This window comes from Belonocnema kinseyi, chromosome 7 (genome assembly GCF_010883055.1).
Source record: "Belonocnema kinseyi isolate 2016_QV_RU_SX_M_011 chromosome 7, B_treatae_v1, whole genome shotgun sequence".
Lineage (NCBI taxonomy): Eukaryota > Metazoa > Arthropoda > Insecta > Hymenoptera > Cynipidae > Belonocnema > Belonocnema kinseyi.
The window spans coordinates 55,552,047-55,555,051 of NC_046663.1; the positions used below are offsets into that span (position 1 = coordinate 55,552,047).

General features: G+C 22.8%; 1 protein-coding gene across 7 annotated transcripts in view; it reads left to right on the top strand.

Moving 5' to 3' along the window:
- The first annotated feature begins 447 nt into the window (after positions 1-447).
- The window catches only part of LOC117177495 (afadin- and alpha-actinin-binding protein-like), a 166,176-nt gene continuing 163,618 nt past the window's right edge, over positions 448-3,005 (top strand). For all 7 annotated transcript variants that reach the window (XM_033368232.1, XM_033368235.1, XM_033368234.1 and 4 more), the window contains exon 1: positions 448-591. The gene's annotated coding sequence lies outside the window, so the exon portion shown is untranslated. The remainder of the gene's footprint in view (positions 592-3,005) is intronic.

Below are 3,005 nucleotides of genomic sequence, written 5' to 3' on the forward strand. Positions count from 1 at the left end.
AGTCATCCAAATACATAGTTCAAATTTCAATCCAACAATACGAATTTTGTACAAAGCAGTTGGATTTTTAAACAAAAAAGATGGAAAAGATTCTAAGTTTATAAATTATATGCAAATGTCGTTTTCGGGATCAGCATTCTTATTAAATTAATTAAATACAATCTGCACGCATGAAAAATCAGGAATTCTTACAAATAATCAGAAAATCAACACAACGATAAAAATGCAGAAAGCATGGTCACTCTAAAGCCCTAAATGTTGGTATTTGTTAAAAAAGATTTCTATCGATTTGAATAACCCTCATAAAATTATTTGGAGAATCTCATGGGGGGACATCTGTTGGCGTATTCGTGAAACTTCTAGCAGCACATCCGCATGTATCGACCCATCTACTACTATATCAACATATTTAGAACAGTGTTTATTTTTGTTCGATCACCGGATTCGAAACGGGTCCCCCTTTCATATTTATAACTTCTACTTATATTCGACTGTCTTAAAAATCAGTTGGTAAATAACTTAGGAAGGTTATTGGTTATTGTGCTTCGTTGAGTGTGTCCATGACCGAAAGATTTTGAAGCTTATTTGACGGTAAGGAATACAAACTTCCGCAATGATTAAAAGTGAGGTTAAATTAATTTCGATATTACAAAATGTTTTCATGTACCTTTATTGACGCTGAAAAATTAATTTTCTATTGTTACTAGATATATTTTATATTATATTTTACCCAATGTAATTGATGGAACGAAATTTTTAAACATCTTGCACTCATTGTTGTTTAATACTTTATTGGTAAATTGTTTGCATATACTGTGTAAATATAACTTTAGGTGGTTAATTTCAGTTTGCCCTTTCGAATTTTCTGATATTTTGTAAATCTTTATTTCCGAATGAGGAATTTTAATTCTATAAATTTATTTATAAACGTTAAATTTTAAATTATTCATAAATGATAATGTCAAAAATTTAGTTTTTAATTTTAAACCAAATGTTTAAAAAATAATTCAATAAATATATTCATAACCCCTTTGCCGAATTAAATAAAGTTTCTTTTTTTATTCTATCAATAATTATTAAGAATTTTCTACACAGTTAATTTAGTAAATCGAAACTTACAAATAAGTAATTCTATTTGACGAGAAAAATTTATTCTCATTATTTCGAAAAAGTATTGATAAACGAGATAATTTTAATTATTTTCTGATATTTTGAAATAATTTTCTTATCTACATTTTGTTACTAGACCATAATTTGTAGACCTTTATATGTTTAAAAAAATAATTTACAGGAAATATTTTAAAAGATTTCAAATGATTTCCTCAAATTTCGGAAAAGAATTTAATAGATTTCCAAGCAAAGTGTTGCCAATTTTGAAAGATTACAAAATTGTAGACAAAATTCTAATAAGTTTGAGAGATATTTAGAAGTTCTTAAAGGATACAAAAATAATTTTTTTCAAAAAAACAACCTTTTTGAGATAAATATTGAACAATATTTCAAGAAAAAAATTCATAAAATTCTAAGAGATTAAAAAAATTGTCAACAAATGATGTGGAAAATTCTCTAGTCATTATTTTAATTTTTCAGAATTTTTTGAAATTTTTGGAAAAATTTTTAATAATTTAAAAAGGTATTCCGAAGTTTACAAAATTATTAAAAATTGGTCAAGATTTTTGTTTAATTTCCAAAATTTTTAAAAAACTATACCGTAAATTACTAACTGCAATCTTCAAAAATCTTGTTTGATTTTCCTACGAAACCCAGAAAAATTATAACTAAAAGTTAAAGTAAATAAACATAGAAACTAAAAAAATTAATTTTTTATTTTGTGTTAAAAATTATTTTCCCCTTTAAATTATAATTTTCCTAAGATTTATTTTCTTTTTTAAATGAAAGTCAGAATAACAAAAATCATAAAAGATTTTTTTGACAGAAAAGTTAATTCTTAACATTATTAATTTAAAAACAATATAATTACATCCAAATTGTTTATTTAGATATATTTTTTGATGAAAATTCTAGTATAAATTTAATTAGTGTAATTTCTCTTCTAAAAATATGTTTTTTTATAATAAATAATGAACAAAATTTATATTAATTATAATTTCACAGTTATATTTCATGTTCAAAATATACTGGCCCGGGAAACCGGGAATTGATGAGACTATGAAAACCCGGAAAATGATAGTGGATTTATTTTTTGACCGGGAATTTAAAAATATATTATTTTAAAAAATCTGTCCAAGTTTGACTTCATCAGGTTTTTAATAATCAGTTGAATTTTCATCTTTTTTATTTATGATTTCATTCAGTTTACCATGCGTGATTCGAAAATCTTTCACTTCGAAATTTTCCATTTTTGATTGTGATTTTCATGCCTACATTTTTTATTCGTAAAATTTTAAAATGCAGTTTTAAAGTCTTAAAAATTATAATTTATAAATATTTAAAATCGTAACAATTGCGATAAAAAATCTTTTTTGTTGATCAAATGAGAATATAAATTATACTGATTTTTAAAATTGAACTATATATTAAGGATTAAGAAGTGAATGATAATTGATTTTACAAGACGATCCGGTATCAGTTCAAAATTTAGAAATTTTCAGATTTTAATGTTGAAAATTAAAGTTTCAATTGGAAAGTCTTTGTAATTAAACAAATGCAAACGCCCGATTAAAACTTTACAAACTATTTTCAATTTTAAAGTAACTTTAAAATAATATATTCACAATTAAAGGCTTTTTATTAAATGAAAAATATGCTTTTATTCTAAAATTTCAAAATTAAATATTTTTTTTTATAAGAAAAATGAAAATTGTTTAATATTTACAAATATTTTATTGTTTAATATTTACAAATATTTTATTGTTTATGTAAAGTCAGTAATTATAAATCAAATATTCAAAACTAAACTTTGAACGTTAACATTTTTAATAGCCTATTCAAAAAAATGTAATTTACTAGTAAAATTGTTGAATTTTGATAGAAAATTAATTAAA